The following is a 12,112-nucleotide window of genomic DNA, read 5'->3' as shown; positions in this document are numbered from 1 at the left end:
AAGTGGGTATAAATTCTGAAATTTTTTGGGTAAATTTCTTCAAATCTGATCATTTTCCCCCCACATTATATATAATTGTCCGGAATTCTGTTACAATTATGTAAAAAATATAATAAATTGCTCAGCATCCAATGATCGTAGAAAGATGCAACACAGCTCGTTGGAATCATCTCATTGAGACAAATCGAATGGTAGTAGTTTCATCTTTCTACAATAACTAGCTGATGAGATATTTAGCAAAACATCAAAAATCGGCATTTTAATATTTCTTGATTTATGTTTACTGCGCCGCTAAACGTTTTGGTTAATTTCTTAGCATCTAGTGATTGTAAAAATATGATCAATAGCTCTTTAGAATCGCCTAATCGAGACGAATCGAATGGTGGTAAGATCATCTTTCTAGGTGCAATAAACCGCGAATTATCTAATAATTTATCATTTTAACATTTATTTGTATAGCTTGCGATCTATCATACTTAGAAAGATAATCTTACTACTATTCGATTTGTCTCAATTAGGCGATTCTAAAGAGCTATTAATCATATTTTTACAATTACTAGATGCTAAGAAATTAAGCAAAACGTTTAGTGGCGCAGTAAACATAAATCAAGAAATATTAAAATGCCGATTTTTGATGTTTCGCTAAATATCTCATCAGCTAGTGATCATAGAAAGATGAAACTACTACCATTCGATTTGTCTCAATGAGATGATTCCAACAAGCTGTGTTGCATCTTTCTACGATCATTAGATGCTGAGCAATTTATTATATTCTTTACATAATTGTAACAGAATTCCGGACAATTATATATAATGTGGGGGAAAATGATCAGATTTAAAGAAATTTACCCCAAAAAATTTCAGAATTTATACCCACTTTTATACATATTACATTGAAAAAATTCAAAATTTATCTAAAATTTTACATACCAAATTATAAGATTAGCTGCTAGATTAATACCAGATTAGAAAAAATTGAAGTTTAAGTATTTTCATTATCTGTTATATGAAGAATCAGCATATAGAAAGAAAAAAGATCTTTTTTACAATAATACACTGGTCAAAATCAAAACTTTTGACCGTTAAACGTTTTTGGCATAATTTTTGCTGATTGGTCATGTAATTCGTCACATTTTTTGACCAATCGGCAAAAATCGGTAAAATCAATTACAAATCGACTGATACTGATTGTTAAACAAAAACTCATTCAGTCTTTTGCGAAAAATTGACTTATACCGATTGTTATACGAAAACTTGTTCCTTTAAGGCTCGTTCAGTAAATTTTGCCGATTGGTCATATAAATTGACACAATTTTGCCAAATAGTAAAAAACATTATTTTTTAATTCAAATTTTATACTTTGTTTACATTGTTTATATTCAGTGCATAATCATTAACAAAAATTTTTATTGTAAAATGAATTTCGACTTGCTTTTTTGACAAGTAATTATAATAAAAATACTACAAAAGAATCTTTTCATAAAATAAAATTTCGTCTAATAAACGTGTCTCTCGTCAAGTAATTATAAAAAGAAAAAATGTATTTGTAACAGCCTGTTACATATCTTATTTGTAACATCCTTTTTTTTATTTTTTTTTAATAATAAATTTAATGTGTTTCACAAATAAAATTTTTATATGCAAAATTTAATTTGGAAAACTTTTACTTAATGTATTTAAGACAGTTTCATAGACAAAATTTTAAGTTATAAGCAGTTTCTTGAAAAATTCTTTTTGTCTTAGCTTACATGACTGATCTTTTGTTTTTGTTTACATTACGCCTGATCTTAAATTTTAATTGGATAAAATTGGGGGTTGTTACAAATAAGATGCGTAACAGGCTGTTACAATTAGATTTATCCTTATAAAAATTAAAAAAATAAAAAAAATAATTTAGCTGATTTTTACCAAAATACTTAATTATTAACGAATTTGAAGTTTGCGATTAATTGGATTAATCGCCAAATATTCAATAGCATTACTCTGAGTAGAAATTTGATATTTTGATGGTATAAATCGACAAAGGATATTATGTACAGGAATAATACAATCGCGACTTTCATTATAAAATTCAGATTTCCACAACTCGACGTTACAGCTCTCATCTTCATTATCAATATGAAAATAATATCAACTTTCACTCATACTAGCTGGTCGATACCAACAAATATATGCCAAATTATGTTCCATTTGTCCATTTGGCAAGTCGACTGTATGTTTGAAGAAGTATTGAATTTGTCCAGGATAACTGTCGACTTCTCCATCACTAGTTATAAATTTGGCTAGAACACACGAGCTTTTTGTATGTCGAACTGACATTGCGAAGCCAAATACTTCAGAACCAATTCGGCATCTTCCAAATTGATTTATCTTTACTCGAATTGTTATAGAATCTTGGATAATTTCATCTGCTGATTTGCGAAACTTGTACATTTTGATATAAGAAGCATTATAAAAAACAACCATCAGTTCAAGCATTGATTCGGTCATTATTGCTTCAGAATTAGGCTTCAGCATTTCTTTAGAAAATGGCTCGCATCCAGTAATAGTTGATTCCTGTATGTTTTTAGCATTTAGCCAAAACTGCTCTAGTTCATCTAAAGAAAATTGGTCTGCAGCCAATATTGAACCAGTTGTGGGTTGATCTTCAAGCAATTCTAAGCCTTTTGTTTGAATGTCAGAACTAATGATATCTCCAATTTGATTATCATTCATTATCTGACGCATTATTTCCAGTTCAATTTGTTTATTACTTGTTGGCAACGAGTCTTAAAAATTATTAAAAATAAGATCAACAATGTAAACATCCGAATAAAGTAAAAAAAGTAAAAAAAAGAATATCTTACCGAGTATTCCATTCATACGCTCAAATGAAAAACACCAAAATGCATACAATGGACCAAAATCATTTGAATAATCGCACAAATGGAGCGAAAGGTGAAGATTAGGTGTAATTTTTACTCTTCCATAGTGTACTTCAATAAGCTTAATTATTTTAATTAGCCTCTCATGAGCTTCTTCCATTAATTCAATTTTTAAAATTCGGCTTACTAAAATAGAATAAACTCGAACGAAATGTGTCAAGATTTTTTGATCTTTTGACGGTAAATGTTTCCACAATAAGGTAGTTGCATAGATTATAAAGAAAATTTGCCACTAATCAGCTGTATAGTTCAAAAACCCTTTTCTGCGCTCAATATTCCAGGAATTCGTCTTAAATCAGCCAGTATTTTGAATTAATTCATTTTTTCTTGAATCTTCTTTAGATCATTCAGGGTTAAAACACCCTCATCGATCCAAATCCTCTTCATTATCCATCTCGCAATTTCTAAGAATAAGCAGTGCATTGGATCTACAATAATAAAATGAATTAGGTCAAAGTACGGCAATCAAAGTAACTCCGACCACCTAACCCCTTTTTCACTAACGAAATTCTTTCTTGAATTGGTGGAATTGCAACTTCGCCATGCAAGAGCATTCCGATGATGTTCAGTCGAATCACGAGTAATGAACCAATTCTCCATATCCTCCATATTTGCAAAATTATGTTAGTTGTTTTCATAATTTGCTCATTTCATACACCGATGGCAAGAAACCAAAGCTAAAATATGCCTGCATATTTTTTGAACAGCAGGAATATCACACGAAATTAGTACTAAAGTCGCATGAATATTTTTTCCATTTTGGCACTCAAATGTTTGATTTAAAGTTATTTCAATCCATAGTAACTCTAATTCATTGACAATAGGCACAATATAATGATTAATCTTGTGCAAGCTTACTTCGTTCAGTCCTGGTAGTAGACTGAGAACTAGCGAATTTTCGCATTTGAACCAAATGTCACAGGGTAAATTACAGATAGCCGCGTAAATTACCCTGATACTATAAAATGTATTATCGTAGAACTGGAACCAATCAAAGTTTATCATTAGTCCTAGATGTGAATTGACTACTTCTGGTCAGAAAAATTTTGCTGAATTTTCATCGTCAGTTTCTCTTAATGTTTTCCAGATTTGACTGTCATATATATCGGTCAGTATGTTATCGAATTGTCGATAATTTGACTAATGTCGAAGTAACCGTTTAAAGTGAGACCAACGATATAGAGTTTTCAATTGTTGATGAATCAGTACAAATGGATATATTAATTCTGGCTTTTTAACCTCTCTCTCAGCCAAGACCGTTTGACACAATTTCATCCTTCAAGAGGGCCCCTGAATACGAACGTTTGTTATATAGTGAACTTTGTCTGAGAAAGTGTCAAAGTGTACAGCAAAATTTTGCTTAAATGTATGACATCAGCAAAAATTTTTTTATATTGTACGATGAATGTTTAATATTTGCTCCAAATTTAGCCAAAATGTACATTCAAAGCAATTGAATAAAATTGCAAAATGTACGACTATGCTAATTAGATTAAATAAGAAACATTTTTGTTATTTATTAATAAAAGTTTTTTAATAATAAGTCAATTAAAATAAATTTCATTAATTTATTTAATAATATTTATTAGTTTTTTTATATATCTTGGGTAAATACTTTTTTAAATATATTTATATAACATTGCGAAAAAATGGTGAAAAATAATTCATTAAATATTAATAAATTAATAATATAAAATGATTAACCAGTTATCGTAACTTCACAACTATTAATTTTTATATTAATGTGCAATTATTTTAAGTTTTGTCTTAATATAAATCTTATAACTAATAATAAAAATTATCAATTTGGTTAAAAGTGTACACCAAAACTTTCTATATTATAAATTAAATGTACAACAAAGTCTTTTTACCACTAATTGAGTGTACAACAAATTTTTTTTATTGTTGACTATTAAGTGTATGACAAAAGTCACTTCACATGAGCACCCAAAAAGGAAATTTGTACCACAGTACGATATAACTTTCCAAAAAATTTCAAAAGTGTACGACAGGCACTAGTCAAAAACCAGGCAAACATGGCATAGTAGCCTTTATCTTTATTAAATTTATTCGAACTTTTACAATTTACAAAAATAAAAAGAAAAATATAAAAATAAAACTAACTAAAAACAAAGCTATATAGTCTCCTAAGAAAAAATAAAGTAAAAAAAATTAATCTGAAAAAGAAAAATCGCATTACACTAAATTTCCCGCATCTTCCCCCGATATATTCCAACCAAAGTAGAAGCAACTATGCTAACAAAATAACGAATAGCGCGCCCACTATAAAAATTGACACTCCATTCTGCAAAAGCTGTTATTAAGTAGCACCGTTAGACGACCCATAAAACCCGAAAAGTGATTAAACCAAGGCAAACCATATTTCATCGAGTTCTTCAACCAATCGGTTCCGGAGTCACGTGAATCGTGTAGGGTCAGAGGTGGTAAAGATAAGTAAGGTATGTACGTTGACAAAGGCAAATTAGATGACTTCGGAGTAGTTTTCAACTTATAAGTAATATTCATCGCGTTTTCCCATCTACTTTTTTCATAAGAACGCGGATTCCAAATTCGGCATCTGAATTTTTGGACAAAATTATTGTGAATAGCAGCGATAACCTTTATCGCAGAAATCCTTGGAATGGATAAGTTGTCAAATAAGTCAATAAAGAGTTTGGGTAAACAACCTTAATTGGAGCAGGGCATAGGAGGACCAATTTGTGAGAAGAAAAGGACCAGCATGAAAGAAAAGCAAGTTTAGCAATGAATGGAGTAAGATCAATATCAGCCAATTTTCTGGCTTCTACGATTTTGGAAATCAAATGATTTTGATAAGATTGAAGAATTTGTTGCATAGGCAGACGACGTTTTTTGCACATAAAAAGGTGCATCAGGTCTTCCATGCGGTCGATACAAGAACGGCAAGTTAATTCGTCCATGTATAAGTCTGGTCGAGTTCGTTTAAGCTTTTCCAATGTAGGCAAATCATCCAAGAAAAGTTTGAATTTAAAGGTTAGGTGTCTTGAAGCGTGCTCAGGAGTAAAGGATGCATCATAAGAAGGCTTGAAATTTAAAGTGAACCAGGTAAGATCCCAGTCGACAATATAATCTACATTAGATGATAATAAAGAAATAAAATGAAATCGCGTTAAGTCTAACAAATCACGCATTAACTGCGTTTGATAATATTGTTTGAGAAGGTGTCACAGATTAGATTCACAGACAACATCGTTATCATAAGTTAAGACAAAATCATGAGCAGAGGCCAGGTCCATTCCAGAAATCAAAATACTGGATGACGCAGTATGAGCAGTATTGGCCAAGGAATCAGCAAAATCGTTTAAATAATTGCCAGAATGAGCTTTAACTTTGACGGGAAGGACGGTTAAATTCTTGGAGAGAATGGTTCGCTCAATAATAGCCCAAAGCTCAAAATTTGTAGTTTTGAAGTATAGACGACTATTTGAATAGACAAAGGAAGAGCAACTTCGAAGACCATCAATGGCAGTTTGCGAGTCAGTATAAATAGTAACTTCTGAGTCGCGTGGAGAAATAGTTAAAACTGCGTAAATAGCAGCAGCTTCAGCTCGAGAAGAAGAAGGATTATCTCGTATAAGGCCGTGAGCATAAGTGGCGATGGAGTTAGGAAAACTTGCATCAGGGACTATTTGCATCCAAGACCAGCCTATAGAAACATCTGGAGTGCCTAAATTAATAAGAGACCCATCAGTGAAAAAGATATAGCGCGAATCTGAGGAAACGACCAGCAGGGAATTTGCAAAAACAGCAGCAGCCGAGGATTCAATAGTAACAGGAGTAACAGAAGCTACAGCGGTATCTGCAGAAGGAGAATCAGAATCAAAATCCAATCTACTATAATAAAGACGAACACCATCTTTTATATCAGCCCAAGTAAAGGGAGACGTCACTTCAGAAGTAGTACGTCTAATCCGTTCATTGGGTAGCGTAGAATAAGCCGAATGTCAGAGATACCAGTAAAGGCGTACAAAGGGTTAAATCAGCATTCCGTTTTTTGGAAGGAGGCAAAGGAGTATGAGCAGCGCAACCAGGGCAAGGAGAAAGTCTAATGAGATCATCAGGCGAAGATTCACAATCAGGAGAAATCCAGTGAACAATAGAACAAGTACCACGACTTGCTTGAACCAAAAGTTGTTTGCCAAAAAAAGGAGAACCATAATCATCCAACGTGACAATCCAATTTTTTGTAGTAGGAGGAGAGGACAAACAAGGAGCCAAATCATATGATGAAGAGACAATCGTAGGCGTAATATTAAAATGATTCAGCAAACGATTGTTGGAGTCAGAAATAGTGGTAACTTGTTGAATATCTTTGTACCAATAAGGGATATGGCCAGAGTCACGATGTCCAACCAAATTGTCATAGTAAGCCTTCCAAGAAATTAAATGAGTTCCTTGAGGAGTAACAAGCTGAGATAAATAAAACAGTTGTCGTTTCCGCAAAATGGGGAAATAAGCTTTAAAGGCTTTAGGCGTCATGCATTCGAATAAAGGAACACATCCATCTAACAGAGATAAATTCGGAAGCTTCGAAAGTTGAGTATGAAGCAAACGAAAGGGAGTAGAAGTTAAAAGAGCAATAGTGCATGCGATATAATCTTTCTTAAAGGAAAATAGAGAAGACTATATAGTCCAGTCCTTAATTAACAAAGGAGAAATAGGAATCAAAAAATTATATTGAATTAAACACAATCTATAAATAAAAAGAGATTGAATAAAAAAAGAAGAAGAATTAGCCATTAAAAATAAATTAGTAATATGACATTGTCGTTGATGAGCAAACAAATTAATCAAGCCCAAGGCTTGAGATAAAAATAAAATAGGATTGGGTAAAAAACGAGAAAAATTTGCTTTATGCTTTACAACAGATCGTATACTTCTCGTTATTAGGTGGCAGTCAGATTCGGACAAGTGGGTAACTTGCATTCGATATTCAAGTTTTGGTATAAGAACAGCATTATGTAAATACACGACTTGTTTAGGAGAGAGCTTTGCAGGTCGGATGGTCGCAGCAAAGGAGCAGCATTCGCGTTTGAGTTGTTTTTTGACAAAATCACGGGAGCTCTTAATGTTAAACCAAACACCTAAAAAACGAAAAGAAGTTGTCATGGAAATTGGGGTAATAGTAATAGAAGGAACACTATTTAAAGAGGATAAATCCAAGTTAAAAGTAATAGGGAGTAAAGTGGAATTCGAAGTCAAAGGCAACGAATTAGTGATTAACACATATTTGTTGTGATTGGCAGAAGTGTTATTGATTTGGTAAAATTCTTCAGTAATGGATAACATAAATGCCATGCCAGCTTTTGACGAGAAAATAAGAGTAGAGTCATCCATAAAAACTAAATTATTAATCTTCAAATCAGGAGAAGAAGTTGGAGAATCAATTAAAGACGGTGTAGAAAGAACATAAGGGTCCATCATTTCATTCTTCAAAACAGTAAGTAAGGGATCAATATAAATAACCCATAAAAGAGGAGAGATAACTTCGCCTTGGTCAATACCAATGCGAACTCTATAAGCAGGCGTAGATCCATGAGCAGTGAAAACGCGATTAGTGCGTTTCGTGAAAAAGGAAAGGATAAACTTAACAGCGGAGGCTGGAAGACGTATACGTTCTAAAGCGAAACGTAACATTGTTAGATCAACTGAGTCAAAAGCTTTAGAAATATCTTGGGAAAGAATCCAAAGTGGATTTTTGTTGATATCAGCGTCATGGATAATAGATTCTAGAGTAATAATAGGGTCACGGCAAGAACCCAGCTGGGAAGGAAGCAGGCGTAATTGTTACGCTTTCAAGGACATTATGTGAGGCCATAATAGTAGAAAGGCGATTATAAAAAAGTTTGACAAGAGATATTCTAATCACTTCAAGTAGAGTAATGGGGCGAGTATTTTTACTAGTCAAAAACCAGGCAAACATGGCATAGTAGCCTTTATCTTTATTAATTTTATTCGAACTTTACAATTTACAAAAATAAAAAGAAAAATATAAAAATAAAACTAACTAAAAACAAAGCTATATAGTCTCCTAAGAAAAAATAAAGTAAAAAAATTAATCTAAAAAAGAAAAATCGCATTACACTAAATTTCCCCAGATCTTCCCCGTTGATATATTTCAAACAAAGTAGAAGCAACTATGCTAACAAAATAACGAATAGCGCGCCCACTATAAAAATCGACACTCCATCCTGCAAAAGCTGTTATTAAGTAGCACCGTTAGACGACCCATAAAACCCGAAAAGTGATTAAACCAAGGCAAACCATATTTCATCGAGTTAACTAACCAATCGGTTCTGGAGTCGCGTGAATCGTGTAGGGTCGAGAGGTGGTAAAGATGAGTAAGGTATGTACGTTGACAAAGGCAAATTAGAAGGCATCAGAGTAGTTTTCATCTTGTAGGTAATATTCATCGCGTTTTCCCATCTACTTTTATCATAAGAACGCGGATTCCAAATTCGTCGTCTGAATTTTTGAACAAAATTATTGTGAATAGCAGCGATAACCTTAATCGCAGAGTTCCTTGGGATGGATAAATCGACAAATAAGTCAATAAAGAGTTTAGGCAAACAACCACGGACAAGGGCATAAGAGGACCAATTAGTAGAAGAAAAGGACCAGCATGAAAAAGAGGTAAGTTTAGCGATAAGTGGAGTAAGGTCAATATCAGCCATGTTTCCAGCTTCCAGAAGTTTAGAAAGCAAATGGTTTTGATAAGATTGAAGAATCTGTTGCATAGGTAGACGACGATTTTTGCACATAAAAAGGTGCATCAGGTCTTCCATGCGGTCGATACAAGAACGGCAAGTTAATTCGTCCATGTATAAATCTGGTCGAGTCCGTTTCAGCTTTTCCAAAGTAGGCAAATCATCCAAGAAAAGTTTGAATTTAAAGGTTAAGTGTCTTGATGCGTGGTCGGGAGTAAAAGATGCATCATGAGAGGGCTTGAAATTTAAAGTAAACCAAGTAATTTCCAGTCAATAATATAATCTATATTAGATGTCAATAAAGAAGTGAAGTGAAAACGCGTTAAATTTAACAAATCACGCATTAACTGCGTTTGATAATATAGTTTGAGAAGGTGTCGCGGATTAGATTCACAAACAACATCGTTATCATACACTAAGACAAAATCATGAGCAGAGGCCAGGTCCATTCCGGAGATCAGAATACTAGATGACGCGGTATGGGCAGTATTGGCCAAGGAATCAGCAAAATCGTTTAAATAATTGCCGGAGTGAGCTTTAACTTTAACAGGAAAAACTGTCAGATTTTTGGAAAGGATGGTTCGCTCAATAATCGCCCAAAGCTCAAAATTTGTAGTTTTGTAGTACAGACGACTGTTTGAGTAGACAAAAGAAGAACAACTTCGAAGGCCATCAATGGCAGTTTGTGAGTCAGTATAAATAGTAACTTCTGAGTCGCGTGGAGAAATAGTTAAAACTGCATATATAGCAGCAGCCTCAGCTCGAGAAGAAGAGAGATTATCTCGTATAAGGCCATGAGCATAAGTGGCGATGGAGTTAGGAAAACCTGCATCAGGGACTATTTGCATCCAAGACCAGCCCATAGAGACATCGGGAGTGCCTAAATTAATAAGAGACCCATCAGCGTAAAAGAAAAAGGTATAGCACGAATCGAGGAAACGACCAACGGGGAATTTGCAAAGACAGCAGCAGCCGAGGATTCAATTGTGAGCGGAGTATTAGAGACTATAACGGTATCTGCAGAAGAAGAATCGGAATCAAAATCCAATCTACTATAATAAAGACGGACACCATCTTCTATATCAGCCCAAGTAAAAGGTGAAGCCACTTCAGAAGTAGTACGTCTAATTCGTTCATTAGTAGTGGGCAAAATAAGCGAATGTTGTAGAGAGACCGTAGGCGTACAAAGGGTTAAATCAGCATTCCGTTTTTTGGAAGGAGGCAAAGGAGTATGAAGCAGCGCAACCAGGGCAAGGAGAGAGTCTAATGAGATCGCCAGGCGAAGATTCGCAATCAGGAGAAATCCAGTGAACAATAGAACAAGTACACGACTTGTTTGGACCAAGAGTTGTTTGCCAAAGATGGGAGAACCATAATCGTCCAACGTGACAATCCAATTTTTGTAGTAGAAGGAGAGGATGAACAGGGAGCCAATTCATAAGATGAAGAGACAATCTTGGGCGTAATAGTGAAATGATCCAGCAGACGATTGTTGGAGTCAGAAATAGTGGTAACTTGTTGAATATCTTTGTACCAATAAGGGATACGGCCAGGGCCACGTCGTCCAACCAAATTGTCATAATAAGCCTTCCAAGAAATTAAATGAGTTCCTTGAGGAGTAACAAGTTGAGATAAATAAAACAGTTGTCGTTTCGCAAAATGGGGAAATAAGCTTTAAAGGCTTTAGGCGTCGTGCATTCGAATAAAGGAACGCATCCATCTGGTAGGGATAAATTTGGAAGCTTCAAAAGTTGAGTATGAAGCAAACGAAAGGGAGTAGAAGTTAGAAGAGCAATAGTGCATGCGATATAATCTTTCTTAAAAGAAAATAAAGAAGACCATATAGACCAGTCCTTAATTAATAAAGGAGAAATAGGAATCAAAAAATTATATTGAATTAAACACAATCTGTAAATAAAAAGAGATTGAATAAAAGAAGAAGAAGAATTAGCCATTAAAAATAAATTAGTAATATGACATTGTCGTTGATGAGCGAACAAATTAATCAAGCCCAAAGCTTGGGACAAAAATAGAATGGGGTTGGGTAAAAAACGAGAAAAGTTCGCTTTGTGCTTTACAACGGATCGTATACTTCTCGTTATTAGGTGGCATTCAGATTCAGACAAGTGGGTAACTTGCATCCGATATTCAAGTTTTGGTACAAGAACAGCATTATATAAATACACGACTTGTTTAGAAGAGAGCTTTGCGGGTCGGATGGTCGCAGCAAAGGAGCAGCATTCACGTTTGAGTTGCTTCTTGACAAAATCATGGGAGCTCTTAATGTTAAACCAAACACCTAAAAAACGAAAAGAAGTTGTCATGGAAATTGGGGTAATAGTAATGGAAGGAACACTATTTAAAGAGGATAAATCCAAATTAAAAGTGATAGGGGATAAAGTGGAATTCGGAGTCAAAGGCAACGAATTAGTGATTAACACA

The sequence above is a fragment of the Rhizophagus irregularis genome, chromosome 6 (genome assembly GCF_026210795.1).
Source record: "Rhizophagus irregularis chromosome 6, complete sequence".
Taxonomy (NCBI): Eukaryota; Fungi; Glomeromycota; class Glomeromycetes; order Glomerales; family Glomeraceae; genus Rhizophagus; species Rhizophagus irregularis.
The sequence above is the reverse complement of the archived record's forward strand: the minus strand, read 5'-3'. Positions refer to the sequence as shown.